This window comes from Corvus cornix, chromosome 3 (assembly GCF_000738735.6).
Source record: "Corvus cornix cornix isolate S_Up_H32 chromosome 3, ASM73873v5, whole genome shotgun sequence".
Taxonomy (NCBI): Eukaryota; Metazoa; Chordata; class Aves; order Passeriformes; family Corvidae; genus Corvus; species Corvus cornix.
In genome coordinates, this window is record NC_047056.1 from 68180848 (window position 1) to 68200455 (window position 19608).

The 19608-nt window shown below is 41.9% G+C and overlaps 1 protein-coding gene across 5 annotated transcripts in view; it reads left to right on the forward strand.

The window, feature by feature from the left end:
• FYN (FYN proto-oncogene, Src family tyrosine kinase) overlaps positions 1-19608 on the forward strand; it is a 138858-nt gene that overhangs the window by 67065 nt on the left and 52185 nt on the right. For 3 of the 5 annotated variants that reach the window (XM_039569184.1, XM_039569181.1, XM_039569183.1), the window contains exon 3: positions 17850-17984. The exons of 1 other annotated variant lie outside the window; for it this stretch is intronic. The gene's annotated coding sequence lies outside the window, so the exon portion shown is untranslated. Of the gene's footprint in view, positions 1-12150; positions 12172-17849; positions 17985-19608 lie in introns of those variants that run through there. One more of the 5 variants, XM_019287730.2, reaches the window with a different exon arrangement.

A 19608-nucleotide genomic window follows, 5' to 3' on the forward strand; every position in this document is an offset into this window, starting at 1 on the left:
AAAGTAATTTTCTCAAGATTAGTTCTGCCTCATCAATACTTCATGGATTTAATAGATTTTAGAGTTACAGTCATTTGGGAGATTATTTTATCATCCAGGTTCAGTGGAGGTTGCTGAAACTAAGTGCAGGACAGAATGCATGTGTGTGTGATACAGGATGCTGTGGTATCAAGCTTTAATTACTATGGGATTTGTTCAGGAGATTTCTCTGTGCTGTTTGTGAAGCTTTATGTTGGGCACTAAATACATTGCATATAGGCAAGTGATCTCTTCAACAAGAGTTTGGTGTGGATCTCTAGGCACAAGTGCCTGTTTCCGTCTCGTAGCATAAGCACTCTGCTGTAGTTCTTCATCTCTCATTATGTCTCCCTCTTGTTTAAATGCTCATCTGGCACAAACGTAATGAAACTACATATAAAGGATCATGAGGAGGAGGAGAGATCTCATTTCAGATTACCAAAGCTGAGTATTTTGGGACATTGATGTCCATATTTCAGACATTTATATTATCATTTTGCTAAGCTCAAAGATAAAAGAAAGCCTTGGACACAATCCAGAAAAATCAAGAACAGAAACTAGTGTAAAGATCATGCATTAATGTGTGTCTTGAGAATGCCTGCAGTGCTGTATCAAAATACCCATCCCTAAATAAAAATTAAGATGGGCGGATCCCGGTGCTCAATGATGGGGGAGATTACTGCTTGAGGTGTCACACACCATTAGCTGAGGTGGAAAGCTCTGTTAGGGAGTGCTCTGTGTTGTTCTGCAGCTGCCCTGCTAGCAATGGGAAACAACATTTGTGGGCTCCAAGGGATTCTCTGCAGCCTCCACTGGTCTGGAATAGTCAGCTCTTCCCAAGACATATGATCAGGGAACTCACTGATGGTGAATTTTAGAAAATATCCAGCAAGCTTAAATTCATTACAAGTTTGTGTTTGTGTTAGCTCTGAAAACCTCAGAGCTAACAGAGGGCTTATACAGCCTTCTCATAAATAGCATTTTGTCCTGTTGACCTTTATACCTGTTCAGCACCCACCTATAGGAGTATACCTAATATAGAAAGTCATATTGCTGCTATTGTTTTTAAGAAGAGAAAATAATAAAAGATTCAGCTGTGTAAATGTCATTCCTGCCCAGCCCGTTTAGTATTACAAGACAGGGAGAAGTCTGCTTTGAAATTTTCCCTCTGGCAAAAACTTGAAAAGCCTTGAATATTGTGTGCATCCTTGATCGTGTCATGCAACAGTAGTAGTGAAAAATACAAAATCTACTATCTCATTCTGCTAGGGTTTTGAATGCTGTGCTGAGTGCTGAGCACTAGTCTTCCTAATCTAAAGGTGGTGTTGAATCCTGTAACAACCTTTCAGGAAAGCTATGACATAGCCTCCATCACGGAAACATGGTGGGATGGCTTGCATGACTGGAGTGCTGCAATGGATGGCTACAGGCTCTTCAGAAGGGCCAGGAAAGGAAGGAGAGGAGGCTTTGCGTATTAGGGAGCCTTCAGACTGTACAGAGTTGAGGATAGTGACAATAAGGTGTGGAGCACATGTCATATGAGGAGTGGCTGTGGGAGCTGTGTTGTTCAGCCTGGAGAAAAGGAGCCTCAGAGGGGACCTTATCACTCTCTACAGCCACCTGAAAGGAGGTTATAGCCAGGTGGGGGTCAGCCTCTTCTTCCAGGCAACAAGCAATAGGACAAAAGGACATAGCCTTAAGCTGTGCCAAGGGAGGTTTAGATTGGACTTTAGGAATAATTTCTTCACAGAAAGGGTGATTGGGCATTGGAATGGGCTGCCCAGGGAGGTGGTGGAGTCACCATCCGTGGTGGTGTTTAAGGAAAGGCTGGACGTGGCTCTTAGTGGCATGGTCTAGTTGAACATGGTGATGTTCGGTCATAGGTTGGACTCAACAATCTCAGAGGTCTTTTCCAACCTGATTGATTCTGTGGGATTCTGTGATTCTATGATTTCAGACAGCACTGATTTACTGACATAAGTTTTGTGCTGTTATTTAATCGAACTGCATTTCTTACCTTGTATTTTATTTTATGCAAAATCATGATAACTATCCAGGCAGAAGGATAAAAATAGCACGAGACATTTTAGATTCTTTGTAAAATTATTAGTTAAAAATAGACATAGATGTTAAATAGAATCTGAAATGTTAACTACTTTGATCCCTGGCTAACAAACATTCCCATTCATGCAGTTAAGATGCTACATAGAAAGAAGACTCCGTGTGAAAGAAACGTCAATTGTACATGATAGAAAACGGATTTTGGGTCATCTCTTGTCCTCTTTTGCTGCTTATCAAAAGTTAAAAGTGGAACCTTTTCAGTGGGAACCTACAACAAATTAAAGTGCGGTATGCTTTAAGCTACTGGTTGCACTGGTCACCAGTATCTGTTACTGTGAGGGGTGCTGCGTCTGGTTAGCTGTAATTGGACAAAATCATCAGTCTGGGAAAGTCCTCCTTTTCCATGATATTTGTTGCTTGTGCATGACACTTAAGAGTTTTTGTCCATTTTTTCCTCCTCTGCTAATTCCTCAATATTAGGGAATTAGTGTCTCTCTGCATGTCATTTACGATCAAACATAATCCCCTTTCCCCCTATCTCTTTCCATTTACATCCTTTGATGAGAAATATTTAGGCCACTACATGTCTTTATTCTTGTCAGACAGAGGTTGATGAAAGATCTGTTACATGAAATTCTGCGCTATCTCTAGAGCAGGGTATCTCAAAATACATGCTTAGACATATAGAAAGCAGAGACTGACAGCTGGTAGATGGTGCAGACTTCTCACTGTTTTCTACCATGGCCATTATGCCAAATGTTTCAAAACACAGGGAGACAAATTTGTGTACAAGTGAAGGGGCATATTTTTTGGCAGGGAAGACAATGCAATATCCACTGTCCTATTTCTAAGATACTCTTTATGACCATTTTGGTATCTGCTAAATGCCTTTGTAGAAGCCCAAGATCATTCCATTAGCTTTTTTAAATGATTTTTTTATCTTAAGTTTTGCCCTCTAACTGACTGTAATTACACAGGGAAGCTTAGTTTGAGTCTAACCACTGGCTTTTTGTGTGTCATTAGATGGTGTTGGGGGATTATCGGGCACAGTTGTAAACTACAGTATATGTCTTCATTTTCTTTTTTGGATTAGACTGTTTATAAGCCAAGTGTTTCAGATGACAGAGAGAGAGCACTAGTCAAAGCTGACAAAGCAGAAGGAAAGCTTGTGTTGAACTATACGAGGTTGTTAGCAGCAGCCTTTTGCTCACCCCAAGGAAGTAGGAGCATGCTGAAGACACAAGCTACATTACTAGTGTAGAACAGAATTCTTACGTGTTGATACTGAAGTATTCATCATTCCTGTGTAGGTGCAGCATGTGCCTTCCATGTGTGTGTCACCCTGAACATGTGGTGTTGGTGTTACCCAGACACAATTACTTGTCTGGTCATGTGTGTGGAATATGCCATTGGTTACTGTCAGCAGTAGCGAATCTTGCACGGAACTGCGGCTCCTGTCGTGCTCTGAGCAGTTTCATGTGGTTTATGCTCAGCAAAAGATGTAGCACCCTTCATCTAATATCTTGTGCAGCAGTGTGCAAAGAGACTATGTATTACATAGCAGGCAAAAAGCAGCCCAGCTTGAAAACACTTCAGAAGGTGGATGGGTGTTGGGAAGAGCTCTGAGGAAGGAGCTCCGTTTCCAGGCAGAGAGAGGAAGCACTTGAGCTGCTGGCTGTGCACAGCCAGTGTCTTTGGGAAGAGTTCATGTTCACATTGGTTTTGTTAGTTTGCTTTTACCATCCAGTTTAGGTCCCCATACCTACATCTGCTTTTATCTATACTTTTCTGCATGTGTGATTTGGGTGAATGGATATGAGGCCTGAATTTTAAATTTTGTGGGAAACACAGACCTGTTACTCTGGTGCTGCAAGACCCCTTCTACAGCACTTCTAAGTTTCCAGAAATCAAAAGAAAATAATGAATCAAATGAAAATTTTGAGGCATATGTTTGAGATAGCATTGAAAGTCATTTGTATTGCAGGGGACTTCTAAGTGCTGTATGAAGTATTTCTGTTATTTAACATCAATAGTTTCTATTACTGTATTAAATATTTCCCTGGTTGTGCTTCTGATTAAAGAAATAAAAAATTCCTAAGCTGTCACTTTTAACAACCTCTTCGTCTCTAAGAAAACTCTTGGTCAATACTGTGAGAGTCCAATACCATTCCAGGCCACCATCCTGCTTCAGCAGGAGCTGTAAGAGTGCTGCTGTGTGGAGGGGTTTTGTGTCAAGTTACCAATACTGTTCTGCTTCCACTGTAACCAGTAATTCTCATGGTATTTTTTTGTGCCCAGAATATTTCTCCTATTTTTGAAGCTACTCATGAATGTAGTCAATGTCTTGCTTGGCTCTTTTGAATCTCTTAAGTCTGGGATAAATTCCAGGAGCTTTGTGGTGTAGCTTTAGGCTCCTCTGGGTTGGAGATGCTTCTACTTGTCTCCCAGACAAGAACTTTCCTTAACTATTTAAAACAAGAGAGGAAAAAAAATAACAACACAAAAACAAAAACAAAAAACCATACAAACAAAAAACCAAAACAACAAAACCACACCAAGAACAGGTAAAAGCACAACATAAAACCATTTTCCTGTTCCAGGGTGGAGAAAGAAGACACCCCAGGCACATCTGGCAATTAGTTGTATATTTTCTTCAGGTTTTTAACCAGCTCTCATAGAAATCTGGTTTTTGATGGACAGTTCTCTAATGATGATGGACAGTGAGAGCAGCAAATTTAATGTACTCTGCAAGTCAGGGATGGGTGAAGTACCAGAAAACTGTGAAAGTCTGAGAGAAATGCCCTTGGAGCTTGCTTTGTCTGCTCACAACTTCCCTTTCTTGTATTTAACCAGTTTGAGTCCAGGTTGTCTGCCCTAGGCTCCTCTGTGTCAGTGGTGTGGGCGAGTGTGAAGGGAGCAGATTTTTAAAATATTTTTCTTTTTTTTTTTATTTTTTTTATTTTTAACCCAGAGCACATGAGCAAAACAACAGGCTGTATGCCAGTTGAAATGATGGTGGTTCATGCAAAGTGTCAAAGTAGCTGTTGGTGCTGTCAGAAATCCGTTCTTAGTTTGGCAAGACGTAAACTAGCAAGTGACTTTTCAGAGGTGCTTCTGTGATTGGGTGGCACATAATGACACATTACTGTGTTAACAGGCTTGACTGTAGCTTGCTTGACATGTCCAGCAACCTCCAGTTAATCTTTCTGTAATTTACAGAAGTAATTCCTTCTGATGTTACATGCTAGTATCCTGCAAGAGTCTGGAAATATCTAAGCCATCCTAATCCATTTGTTAAATTTTATAGGTGTTGCTTATCTTATGATTAAACAAAATACTGAGAAATTGGATTCTTCAGTGGAGCCCAGTTAAATCTTTTGCAAGGGCTGCTAAAGCTTGCAAGTAGAAAGAACTGACACTGCAGATGATTTAAATCTGTATTATCTCATCAGTGGGTAATTTACAAACCCCACTTATTATGTAAATGTATTCAGTAACCAGAAGAAGGCTTAAGTATGTGAGAAATCATACTTTTATGTGCTGTAAGTCATCTCACCTGTGTTATGTTTGTTCTGGGTGAAAAACACTGTCTGACTGTGACTGGGAGCCTCTCCAGGGATCTCATCCTCAAATCTGCAATGCTGTGATTTACAGGAACAGCCTTGTGATGCCTCTTGAACCTTTTAGAGCTTCCTGTTTCTTTCTTGGTCTTTCCAGGACTAATATAATTTTAGCTACTTCTTAGCAATTAGATTAGGCACAGGCAATTTCCTTGTAAAATTGCCTGAGTAGGTTCTTCCATAAACTGTAATAAACTTGTTGTGGCTCAGCAATGTTTGGCAGAATAATTAAACTGGACTTCAGCACCACAAATAGGTTTGTAGTTGAAAAACACAGATCTGCTCAGGTGCTTGTTTGAGTTTCTATAAACACAGTCTCTGTCATGGCCATATGTGTCTTCTATTTGTGGTTTCTGCTGCAATCTATGCATCCTTCACTCTGGAGAATCATGTTTTAAGTACATTGGATGATAAAGCCCTTGTGCCTCTTATCCCACAAATGTGCCAAGATTAGATGGTTTCATGTTGATGTGTGCCATGTCTGTCTTTGGTGTTTATTTTAAAATAATATCCGTGATTGTGTTTATTTTAGAATCATTTATTTTAAAACAATACTCTTGAATGTTCAGGGATCTTAAGACAGAGGAAAGAGAGCATTTAAAGATTTCTTAAAAATCAAGAATCACCTTTGTGAGCATCTTTCCAAATAAGCCTGACAACTGTACAAACCTGACAATTTCTTTTTCATGCAAGGGCTGTATTGATTTTGTGCAGCATGACACGTTCTGCTAGGTTTTTGTGCAAAAGAAACTGTGCTAACCTCCTGCCCCTTCCCCTATCAACCTCATCACTTTCTGACTGCATGTGTCTGGTGCCCCTGCAGCTATCCCCATAAACACAAATGCCCCTTTAAACATCATTTCTCAAGCATTTTCCTTGTCGTTTCAGAGAGCACATAGAAAGCAGAGTGTCCGTGTTCACGCAGAGACATACCCTTACATTTCCAGCCAGTAGTCTGATTGCTTAAAAAAAAAAATAAAAACCCACCCATGGGTAATTAGTACTGTGTGTGTAGTTAATCGATTTAAAGTTAAATGCCAATGGTGCTGCTGAAAGGTCGTACTAGGTTTTGTTATTGCTTTGAAAAAAATCTGGTTTAGTGAAGACCTCTGATCTCTGAGAAGGGACATTGGTTCTTTGTGCACTGCCTGCAACAGAAGAAAAGCTGGGGGTGCAGTTTCCACAAAGGATGCTGTAAATTTTATTATCACCTAGATCATGGGGTTTTGTGTTGATTTTAAGGGAGAAGCCCTTCAATGTAAGGAAGCAGCTGTATCTTCTTACTCACAGCAAACGGAGCTGGTGTGCCAGTGGTCTTGTGGGTGAGATAGGAACCTCATCTCCTGCTTCCTAGTCCATCATCCTCATCATTAGATGATTCTGCCTCCCAGGCAGACTGATTACTTTATATTTTCATTCATTAATGATTTATCAGACAGCTCCTCCCCTAAAGGCTCATCTCCTCTCTTACACTCACAGCCCACACGCAACCAGCAACATGTAGCTGCCAGCTGGCACTCTGGCTTTGGGAGAGCAAGATGCTGGTAGCTCTTCCTGCATCTCCTTCTGCCCCCTCCTCCCCTCCCTTCCCAGCTGCTCTGCTCACCTGCCTGCTCCTTGGTGGCTTCTTAGATTGCACCCAAGCCATGAAATCTCCATGTGTCCTGTCCTCCTATGCCCTCTCTCCAATCTGATTGTTTAAGGTGCTTTTCCTAACTTTTTTAAATTAAAAACAGTAGAAAGAGAGATGAGGTGACCCCACTTGTAATGCAGCCGTGCTTGTGTCTCGGTTATGGAAAGAGTGGCCTCTCGCTTTGGTGAGAGGGTTTGCTCAGTGGTGACTTAGATTTTAGTAGAGAAGCAGGAGTGCTGGGGGGAGACTGAGCAAGCTGTCTCTGTGAGCAGGAAGGCGTGGGTTGGCAACAGTTTCAGGTTTTGCTATCAGGTGCTTGGCACAACAGCTCTGTTGAAATCCCTCTCCAGTTGTCTGTGTGAGAGAGTGATTTTTATCACATTGCTAAAGATTAACTCTATTCTTGTTCTCTGTTCTGCTCCCAGGAATCAGGCATGCTCTGACGTCTGGGAAAGAGAGTCCAAATGAATTCTCATGATGAAAGGGGGGAAAATCCAGAATTGTTTGCTACTGTCCAACTTGTCCACTGCAGGCAGGTGGTGACTGAGAGCAGTGGGAAAAAGGGCTGCAGGACAGGAGGAAAAAACTATAAGCTAGGAGAAAAGGAATAAATGAAATTCCCTTGAGTCATTTATACATGAATGTATAACTCTTGAGTGCTTAATCTACTCTTGGCAAGTGGTGACTGATAACTAATTTTCTCTCTTCCCTCTCCCACACCCTCCCAGCATCTCCAGAAAGGACATGTGACAGGACTAATAAATATCATTATTTTAACAGGCTAAAATGGAAATTATGGATTAGAAGTGCTATGGATGCCTCGGTAGAGAGAAACTGACTGTTCCTAAGACGCCTAAAGTATATTTTCACTTGCACTGTTTTTGAGATCTTTCTGAATTATTCAGGCCCCTCCACTTACCTCTTTGGCACAACACTTTTAAGTAAACCAGTGTTGAAGGCATCAGTATCCAGTTGAGCAGCCTTGTTGCTCCTACTGCTTGAGGACAGCTAAAGCCTGACACTGAGTGAGCTCAGGCTTTCGGGGAGGTCTGGGTCTAAATCTAGATTGGATTACCTTTACTCTAGGTCTCTGAGTTGGAGCTTTGTGCTCTGTTTTAAGGAAGGAGATGGAAGGTGAAGGGGAGTTCAAGCTGACACACATAATGGTGCTGCAAGACCGATCAATTTGGATGCCTTTGGCTTTAGAGCAGAGAGAGGTGCGTGAGAACAGTAGATGGTTGTGTTCTTTATGCAGCCAGGTGTCTGAAAAACCGGTGTCAGCTGTGAGGGTGTAGGAACTCTTGCTGCTCTGTGGTCAGAGGAGGCTTCAGGGCTCCCACGGAGGGGGTGGAAGGCCATAGCAGGGCTCTGCTCACACAGGCTGAGGGGAGAGTGCATTGTACGGTGACTCAGGTCAGAACAGGGGGAAAACCAAGAACAACAGCAAGTAACTTATTTCAAGGGGTAGTCTGTGAGCAAAACAGGGACTTGGAACATGGGTCTTGCACGCCTCTAGACCAATGACACAGCCCATTGCTTGCTGCGAGACTGGTGCATTCTGGAACTGTGGATGAGGATGGCAGCCGAGATGGATAAAGCACTTCATTCTTTAGCAGGTGTGTCAAAACTTCTTCCAGGTCTCTCAGTAAAACCTGTCAAACCTGGCACACGACTGTCATCAGAGCTACGGGCTTGTTGCCAGAGGAGATTCCCGTCAGTAAAGCCGAGTGTAAACTTACAGCACCTGACTACTTCATTCTCTGTTCTCTATATGTGGGGTGTGTTACCTTGTGCATAGGGTGCATTAAGTGTGCAAGAAGTTGCTGTAACGCAAAGAGTGTGCTCTGAATTTCCACCTAGTGCTAACTGTCTTGGGTAAAGCACAGTTTACCAAGCAGTTTGGTTTTTCTTGCATCCCATCTCTTAGCTTTACCACTTGGATTGGAGCACAGGACCTAAAAAAGAGGGAATTTGAACCACACCTTTTCCCTGCAAAATGTGGACTCTGCTTTTGTTACCTTACTGAATTGTTGCATTTGTCTCCATCTTGTAGAAGGAGTGAGAGAAGGATTTTTGTAAGTGCAGCAGGTCTTTATATGATCTGGCAGAATCACAAACTGCTGTGGTTAGAAAGGGCATCTGGAAATCATCTGCTCCAACTCTCTGCTCAAACCAGGGCCAACTTAAAGTTGGTGTCTCAGAGTCATATCCAGCTGGGATTTGCATATCTCCAGCAATGGAGACTCTACAGCCTCTCTAGGCAACCTGTGCCAGTGTTCAACACCCTCACAGTACAAAAGCTTTTTTGTCTTGTTTAAACAGCATTTCCTGTGCTTTAATTTGTGCCGATTGCCAGTCGCTGGACACCACTGCAAGGTCTTGCCTCGTCTCATTTACTGCCTCCCATGAGATATTTACACACATTAATAAGATTGTCCTGAGCCTTCTCTTCTCCAGGCTGAAGAGTCCCAGCTCTCACCCTTTCCTTATAGGATGGTGCTCCAAACTCTTAACCATCTTTGTGGCCCTTTTACTGGATCTGCTCAAATAAGTCTATATTTCTTCTGTACAAGGGAGCCCCAAATTTTCAGGAATCCCTGAAGTGAATCCAGCACTCCAGTCATGTCTTACCAGTGCTGAATACAGGGGAAGGGTCATATTTCTCAACCTGCTGGAAGTGCTTTTCCTAATGCAAGCCAGGAGGCTGATGGCCACCTTTGCCATAAGGGAGCATTGCTGGCTCATGTTCAACTTAGTTTCCAGTGGGACACTCAGATTTTCTCCTGCAGTGCTGCTTTCGAGCTGGACAGCCCTGGATTGCCTGAACCCTGCTGATTCAGGTTGGCATTTTCAGCTTTTTCTCGTGTTTAATGTGTCTGTGGTAGCTATTTCTTTGTGCAGACTATTTGGTCATTTTACATAATTAAACTATTGAACTAATTAAACTATCATCCTGAAATCGTGTCCTGTGGAAAGCAGTTCGCAAAAGAAGGCTCGGTGAGGCTTGCACCAAAATGGAACGTGTAACCCACCTAACATATTGGGGTTTATTTCCTCCCTTTTTCTCACGCTTAAATGTAAAATAAGCATTATACTGAAGGAACCAGGCAAAGGCTAATTTGCCTCATTTGAATGTGAAAAGGAGCCCACATCCTTCCTGTGCCCTGCGAAGAATGCAGAAAGACTTCACAGAGAAAACAGATGTACTAATATGTATCACTTGTTGGGGGCAGGGGGAATCCAGGGTGCTGCCATTAAAGCAATGCTGAACTCTTCTCTTTTGCTTACGTTTGTGCTCCTGGCATCTGAAAAACTGCTCTGAAAAAAATACATACAAAAGGAAACATGGAGCCTCATTCTTCATGCTTCAGCTTCAGGGAAGATGGTTAAGTGTCCAAATGCAAACAAAAAGCAGAGGCTGCAGCCCAGGCGTAGGGAAATCTCCTGCATTTCAGAGACAATATTGCCTTGCCAGAAGAATACACTACTGACATCATAAACAAAACAAACATAACTTTTGGAAGTATCCCTTGATTTTATTTGTATTTTATATACCTCTCTTAACACGTAAATATGAAAGAGTTAGTCATGTTAGCTCACGAAAAATGCAGGATAGAGTGGGGAGTTTTAATGGTCTGTTGGTTTTTAGCATGGGAGATAGAGAACAAATGAACTTATTTCTACAGCTGTGCAATCCAAGTCAGAGTTCTGTCCTTCCCTGACCCATCTGTTTATCGCTTTCCAAGAACTTTGGCATTGAGCAGTTAGCACTGACTGGTCAGCTTGTGAATCTGCTGGTGCTCATAACTTCCCAAATTCAGCAACTTGCCTGATGCAGATTTGGCCCTGTAGCAGTATAGAGTCTCTTGCCAGCTTTTAGCTTGCAGACAGGAGGCAGTAGCATGTGGCCATTTATAATTTATTACTTACAAGTATTGTCAGTCCCAGTAATAAATAGGATATGTGTAGGAGAATGCTTTAAAGTTTTCTTTTAAAAGGCTATCTCAGACTTCCTAAATTAAAAACTGGTTTTCCAAAAGCAGAGAAGTGAAGTGTAGCAGTTACTCAGATTTTTTTGTTCCGCAGTGGTAGCTGAGTAACATCCATGGGGGGGTGCAGTGCTTACTGAAGATGTTGTGCTCTTTTCCTTAAATGCAGTACAATGGACATTTTCTTACAGTCTGCAATACTGAGGTTCACTTCAAAATTGACATTTCCTTCTTGATCTGCTGTTTGCACCTTTGGAAAGTGTTCATTCAGAGGAGTTTAAATCTATAGCACTGACACACAAATATCCGGCCACGGATGAGACAGGCTCAATAACCTTGAAAAGAGAAATTTTAAGCGCACTTACCTAAATCACTTAGGTGAGCGTGAAAGGAGCACAACAGCTTGAGGTGTTTGAGTTGCAATTTAAGTGCTGGCTTGTTTTGTACAATCAGGGTAAATAAAATCTTGGCCTTGAACTGATATCTGTGTATTGGAACAAACATCTTAATGCAGCACACTGCAGAAGGAAGGAAGCAGAAGAGAAATTAGATCACTTTCCTGCATTATTTCTTGTAAGTGTAGTCTTCTTACGTATGGAACACACATTTCCTGTTGTAAAAATATTGTAACAGCCTGCAGTAGCCAAGAAACAATCTGCTGTCTCTGAAAGCTGGAGTCAGAGGTGCATGTGTAGAGGAAAGTATTGGAAGACTGCAGATGATCGTATCTCTCACGCTCTGAGAAGATAGTGAGCTACATAACCACTGCTGTGATTGTCCTAACAACCGTGGCTTTACAATGGGGAAGAAATGATAGACTGACTCTTCATACATCTTTGACAGTGTAAAGGTATGAGTGCATTTGGTTCTTGCTTTTTGTTTTGCATCATATGTGCATTTAGACAGAACCATGTGGGTATCTTAATCCTCTGTTCTTCATGTGCCTTAATCCTGGAGTGTATGTGCTTTCTTCATCTCTGTCTACAGTGATACGGGTTTGTACCCATATTCCACACGTTCTCTTACAGCACCATTAAGTCCCAGCTGTGCCAGCTGTGTTTTGTGATAGGAACCACAGAGGTGAGAATCCAATTCAATAGGAGAATCACCAATCATAGAACCGTTTGCATTGGGAGAACTTTTAAAGTTCATCTACTCCAACACTCTTGCCCTGGACAGGGACACCTGCCACTAGACCAGGTTAGTCAAAGCCCCATCCAACCTGACATTAAACATTTCCAGCAACGGGACACCTGCAACTTCTCTAGGCAGTCTGTTCCAGTGTCTCGCCACCCTCATTGTAAAAAAATTCTTCCTATGTTTAAATCTACCCTTTTTCAGTTGAAAACAGAATTTGAAAAAAAGTCACTGCAGGTCCTGGTAAAGCCTTTCTCTTCATGTTTCTTATAAGCCTCCTTTAAGGCTGCTCTAAAGTCTTCCTGGAGTCTTCTCCATGCTGAACAACCCCAACTCTCTCAGCCTGTCTCCATAGGAGAGGTGTTCCAGCCCTCTGATCATCTTCATGGCCATCCTTTGGACTTGCTCTAACAAGTCCAAGGTCTGGTGCTGGGGATCCCAGAGCTCGATGCTCTGGTGAGGTCTCAGACCTCACCTCCTGGTGAGGTCTCACAAGAGCAAAGTAAAGGGACAGAATCACCTCCCTTGACCTGCTGGCCATGCTGCTTTTGATGCAGCCCAGGATTCAGCTGCTTTCTGGACTGGAGTCATGTGTTGCCAGCTCATATCCAATTTTTCATCCACCTGTACCCCCAAAGTACTTCTTCACAGGGCTTCTTTCAGTTCCTTCATCCCCCAGTCTGTACAGATGCTGGTGATTGCCCTGACCCAGGTGCAGGACCTTGCATTTGGCCTTGTTGAACTTCACAAGATTCCCATGGTCCCACCTCTCAAGCCTGTCCAAGTCCCTCTGGATGGCTGGTATCCCTTCCCTCCAGCGTATCAATGGCACCACTCAACTTGATGTCATCCACAAGCTTGCTGAGGGTGCACTCGATCTCACTGCCTCTGCCACTAATAAAGATCTTGAGCAATGTAGGTTTAGATGAGGTATGAGGAAGAAAGTCTTTACTTTGAGGATGGTGAGGCACTGGAACAAGTTGCCCAGAGAAGCTGCCCAATCCCTGGAAGCATTCAATATTCAACCCCTGCATGGGGTTTTGAGCAACCAGGTCTAGTGGAAGATGTCCCTGCCCTTAGCAGGGGGTTGGAACTGGATGGTCTTTAAGGTCCCTTCCATCCCAAACCATTCTGTGATTTTATGACTAAATCCTGATGATTGGTGGCCTTAAAATCCTTATTGCCTGAACATTGCAACACTTACGCAGATCCCAACATAGAGGAAAAGATTCTGTGGCTTCTGATGCTCAGCTAAACTGTGGACCACAACTTGTGGCCACATTCTGGGGGCAGGTCATATAAAAGGTGATAGACAGAGGACAAAAGTCTGGTTTTACTTTGTGTAGGGGTGGTTTAATGTTCCACATCAAACAGCTTCAGTGGCTGTTACACATGATCACTCTTCTCTCAGACCACACTTCCTATGGACATTAAAAATGGTAATCTTTATCTGTCTCTCGATCGTGGTCAGATAACAGATGCAGGCTTTTATTGTGGTAGAGTGACCCACACAAGTAGCTGCAGAAGAGCAAAGTGAGAATCCTCGCAAGACTTTCTCTTCCTGGAAACACTCCAGGCACACAGAAAGGGGAAGCCTTAAGTATCTCATCTGGTTTTTGCATTATACCATTGCAGACAGTCCTTCTGTATGGACTGATGGGGGAGGAGCTGGAGGACTGGGAGAAAAGAAAAATTGTAAATAGCAGAGGTGGAAGCCTTTCTTAGGAGAGGAAGTAAAAGAGAGAGGAGGAAATGAGCTTGGGATCTGCTTTTTTGTTCTGTTTTTATTGTATAAAGTTGAGGGGCCAGCCACGTTCAACCCTAGTATTTTCCCTCATGAGTTCTGAAAACTGTACCAGTGATGTGTGGGTTTTTCTCTTTTTTACAGAAGTTATTTCAGGAGCAACATCACCAGCTGGAGAAGAAAATCTTTAGCTTAGTCTTTTATTCTCATGATAGACACCGTGGCATCCTTGATCTGGTTTCCTACCATAATTCATATTTCCCATGGGAAAATATATTTCTAGCTTCTCTTCTTGTTGTCACTGTGCAGAAAAAAGTCAGTGTTGCCTCAATATTCTCTGACTTCAAACTATACAGCCTCAGAGCATGCTAGAGCTTGGATATTTATATGAGTGGCAAGGCAGGAAGGTTTAGTCCTGACAATTATATTGAAAGCAGGTCCACACAGCCCCCTAAATTTTAGAAGCATGTGAGAATGAAGAATGGTTTACATTAAGTTGAGGAAACTATGCTAGGAACTCTTTTGAATGTGCTGTGGCCATAAAGGACTGCATTAGGTTGTTCCTGGGGTTTTAAATTAGTGTCTCCTATAGAACAGATGTTTCATGCATGTTATGTGCAAAGAGCCAATTATATACACAAGTCATGTAAATTTAAGCTATAAATGAAATGCTGTGTATACATATAAATGCTACTTTAGAAACATTTGTCTTGGTTCTCCCTTTCTTAGACAGCATGTATCAGTACTGCTGCTGGGAGGTGGGCATGTGTTTGGGTTTGGGTTGTGCTTTGTTTCCTCTCATTGTTTTCTTCAGCGAGGAAAGGAGATTGGATGAAACTCTTTTCTGGTCTCTGTTGACATCAGCACATTCGATCTGCCTGTGTCCAAAAGAATTATGTCAAAGCAATTGCCTGCATTTGTTTCTTAGCGTGTTCTCCAGCAGCACTGTCGCTTCAGGGTCAGACTGGAATACATTAAACTGGAATTGGGGCAGAAACTGCAGCCAGCCTCAGGTCAATGATGCCTCTTGAGATTTGTGAAAGTGACACTTCTGAGGTTCATTGCATTAAATTCCATAGCATTTCTGTGTCTAGTCTGGGTGAATTACAAAGGCAGATGGGATGATTTTAGTTTCACATTTTCCCATTTAATTCTGTGTCTATGTGTCTAGAATAAAAAGACAAGCTTTGCATCTGATTTATTTTTTAATATTTAAAAAAAAAGGGGGGTTTAAATCCATGTATTAAAGCTCTTTGCTTCTATGTAGTTTTTATCATTTCTAGTTAGGAAGTTACTTCATCTGTAAAATTCTATTTCTGGAGTCTAGCCTATGTGATCCTTGGTACATCTTTTGACATAAGCCTTTACAAGGTTTAAAAACACAGTTTGCACATTTGCTTAACAGAACATCCTAATGCTGTAGGATGTAGCTGGGGTTGTGCCAGAGGAAGAGGGAGAAAAATCCATCCAGGAGGACAGAAAGTATAAAGATGCAAAAATGCACAATTCAAACTGTACTTTTGCAGGCTCGGATTCATCTTTTATTAGTAGCTCTGAAACCTTGTCTTCTACCAGCTTTCCCTAAACTTCTGCTTTATTAGTGACTGAAGAGTTGCCAATCACAGTTTTGAGTCTTGAGAACTGTTGACAGGAATGCCGGGTATAGCGGAGGTGAAGAGGTGGGGGGTGTGTGAATGCATGTACACATACACATACGTACACACCACACTTGGACAGGCCTTCTTCCTCCCTAAAATTTTTACAAACTTTCTTGCTGTAATTCACTCTGCAGAAGCTTTGTATTACATGTTTACTGAAGACAGGATGTTTCTTTAATGTTTCTAACATATGACCAAGATTTTACTATGCTGTGCATGCTGTGTTTTAGCAGGCATCACTTACTGAGCGTAACCAAAAGTTTGAAAAACACTTTTTTTTCCACCTGTTGAACATAAAAATGACTGCAGAACCATAATTAAATTTAATTAGATGTTTTTATGAAATAACGCCTTCTAAATCTCTGGAGTGGCATATGTGAACTAGTCCTGAGCTCAAGTAATTGAGATTATTTTATCTGTTTTATTTGCAGAATTTACACTGCGGCATTCAGTCATAAGTGGGTTCATTCCAGAAGCTTAAAATGAGATGATGCCAGCAACTGGCACAAATCAAACACTTCCAGCCTTCCCACTCCTGCACATTGATTGGATTAATACTTTCTGGCCAAAGGCCCAGGTTAAGAAAGACAGCACACACAAAAGCTTGCACTGCTTCCTTAAAAAACACCAAATTGAAATATTGGCAGGCTGTGGGATGGAGCAAATTCAGTTACCAGGGCCCTACAGCTGAACACATGGTCCTTAGGAACCCAAACGCCCAACCCCAGCCTTGCAACAGATAGCCAAAAGCTTTCTTGGCAGCACCCAGTTCCCTGGCATGGAGAAAGGGAAGGAGAAGACAGGTGGATGTCCTGAGTGACCTGGGAGGTTCCTGCAGGGGTAATGCTCACATCCACTCATTCTGCTTAAAGGATCTAACTTGTTTTCCTGAAGAAGGTAGCTAGTCCACTGGTTCATCCTGAAAGGGTGAATTTGGTAGAGGAAATATCTGTGAGGTCTGGAGGACTCTTTTCCTCAGCATAGTTTTCTGAGGTCACCTTCTGTGGCCGGGGAATGCTGGGATGAGATCCCAGCCAGATCCCTGAGACGAGGTCCCAGTGGCAGGCAGCAGATAAAGTGAATTGCTGAAACAAGGAGTCACCGGTGCTTTCTCAGTGGCAGAGCTGTAGTAACACACATCGATTTCCTAAAAGTAGTTTCCTTGGTGTCTCAGTGTGAGGAACTTTGTACAGTGAGGTTTTGTGTGGAGCCACACAAAACTGTGTGCTGGGAATTGATAGAGGCCACCTGCAGATCCTGCAGAAGATGGACAGTCGGGTGTCATCTGTACTTAGATGGCACCTCATCCCCAAAAGCCTGGGGTTTTCCCCAGAGATGGTTTGTAAGCTATGGGCAGGAAGGCTGCCAGGATTACAACCTGGAGAGCAAGGAGAAGGAGAGTTTCTGGGTGGCAACACAAAGTACAGTGTGATTTAGTGACCACTCAGCTCACCTGCAGGAGCTCTTGCTTTGTAACAATTAACCCAAGCCATGTGGGCATGCATCCTTTTTGAATCAAGCACAGTTACTTTCACAGCTTTGCAGAGGTGGGCAGTACATCATAACCTGTGATGCAAAGGGTTAATTACTGGTTAACTGCCTATAACACATCATTGCTGAACAAGCAGAACAAACTTGCCTGTTCACAGTCTGGATTGGAGTAATTTTCAGTCCTGATGCAGTTTCTACCTTTGCTAGATCAGAGCCTGCTGTTACCAAATTTATTCAGTGTAAGAATACTGTTATACCATGTGCAAAATAACAAAATTCCCTCTAAGATTTTTGTCTATAACAAAGCCTTCTGTAGACCAGTGTTTTCAGTTATTTAATTTCTCTTCCCTGAACACTCTTCCGTTTTTTCCAACACTTTTTTTTGTAAAATGGAGCAGCAGAACCTGATATGTTATTCATGGAGCAGAGGAACAAGAACCAAATACCGCGCCACCGTAACCTACCTACTCATCTTTTGATTTTCATTTGTTTGTACAGCTGAGGCTTGCATTAGCCCTTTTGGCCACAGCCTTGTGTGGGGAGTTCATGTCGAGCTGATTGCTTCCCAGGACCCCGGGTCTCATATTCAGTCTCTGCTTCGGAGGATAGAGTCCTCTCTCTCCCTCTCATCCTGTAAGTATGGCCTATATTCTTCATTCTAATAAGGTGATTTTTGTACTTGGCCATATTAATACCTTAGCTGGTTTCTCCCATCTGTCTACAGACCCCAGTTGCTCTGTGTCAGGCTTGTTCTTTGTTTTCTGCTATTCCCAGTCTCGTGTCTAGCCACAATGATTTAACTTTAATCCAGGTCACTGATAAGGCTATTGAATAGTAAAGGTATGATCACCAGTGCCTGTGGAACCCAATAGTAACACATCTGTTTGCTAATAAATAGTTTCCCATTTACAGTTACACATTGGTTTCCTTAATTTATCAGCTTTTTAGTACTTCTAATATGATTGTGGACTCAAAAGTGACTTCAGTATAAAATAGGTTTACAGGTTTTAGCCTGATCTTATACAGTGCTCTCCACCAATGGAGTCCTGCTCTCCATGGACAGATGGAGATACTCCATATAGGCTTGAAAGCATTCATAAAGGTATTCTACAGAACAAGTCAAATGACTTAGATTTGTAATACTGTTAACAATGCTGCCTTCATCAAGTGAACTTGTAATTTTTGCAATAAATTACATCAGATTAGCTTCACAGGATCTATTTTCCTTAAAGCCCAGTTAATTGACTTCAATTACAGAGCTTTAAAAAAAAATTACCAATTGAGACCTATGTTGGTTGTTCTATCCTCTGCAAAATACTGGAAACTCATCCAACTGGCCTCTAATTACTTTTTACCCTTCTCAAATAGTAGCCCAGTATGAGCCTTCTTCCTCTCCCTGGTCCTTCCCCAGGGGCCAAGAACTGCTTTAGAGGCAGTAGCAGCTCCAAGGCTGCCTTTGTAAACCTTCTGAGACAAGTCTATTTCTAGCAACTAATCTGAATCACCCAGAATCGTTTATCTTCTGTTTAACGTCCCCTCTCCAGGGGCTGCTGTGGTGGGAAGCTATTTCATTATTATCATCATAAACAGATCACCCAGCCTTTTACCTGTGTGCTAATCAGAAACATTGACTGAATAACTTCTGCTGCTGTCATATCATTATGAACGATTCTACGATTTTTATTCTTCAGGATTCATCTTTCATAATCTGTTTAGAAAAATAAAAAATGTATTTCTGATTTTATGTGCCTTTTTTTTTTTTGTATCTTCTTGATTCCTCTATATAATCTTTATTTTAGCTTTTTTGCTTCTTCTTATCTTTACCTCTTTCCCCTTTCACGTATCAGTTATCTATATAACATTTTATATGTTTTTTTCACTTCCCTGGTGAACCCAGCTGTTGGGTTTTTTTCATTGTATGTTATTTTTATCTAGCCCATTTCCATGGTTGTAACACTGTAGGCATTTAGGAAATGTCTTAAACTGTTTGCAGATGTCAGCAGCTTTCTGTATGTGCTGCCTTCAGCCTGATTTGACTTCCATTTGCTCTAGTTTTGTGAAATCGCTTCTCAGAAAGCATGCACTAGGATTTTAATTTATGTATCTATAAAGAGCATATGCTCACATTGTGTAAAATTCTGGTCTGGATTTGATTGCAGACAATGTTAGATATTTGCACAGGAGGCGTTGGTCTTTTTCAGTCTAAACAACCAGTAACCTTCTGGTTTGTGATCGTTTCCTCTCTAGTGAGACAAAA